The sequence below is a fragment of the Bos grunniens genome, chromosome 10, assembly GCF_055505025.1.
Source record: "Bos grunniens cultivar Pamir isolate PY7600 chromosome 10, Bosgru_T2T1.0, whole genome shotgun sequence".
Classification (NCBI taxonomy): domain Eukaryota; kingdom Metazoa; phylum Chordata; class Mammalia; order Artiodactyla; family Bovidae; genus Bos; species Bos grunniens.
In genome coordinates, this window is record NC_141174.1 from 21859675 (window position 1) to 21859883 (window position 209).

Sequence of the window (209 nt, forward strand, 5' to 3'; positions counted from 1 at the left end):
TTTCTATAAGTAGAATTTGGGAGTTTAGGGCAATAGCTGATTGAAGACTTTTTATGACACTTCAGAATACGGGAAAACAACTCGTTTTGCTAGAGCTGAAGCTACAGTGCCCTTTAATTAAATTCCCTCAACTACTACTATCCTTATTAAATCATTTGGATGATGTGTCGCTTGGTATATCCAGCCCATGAAAAAACCAGTCCAGTCCA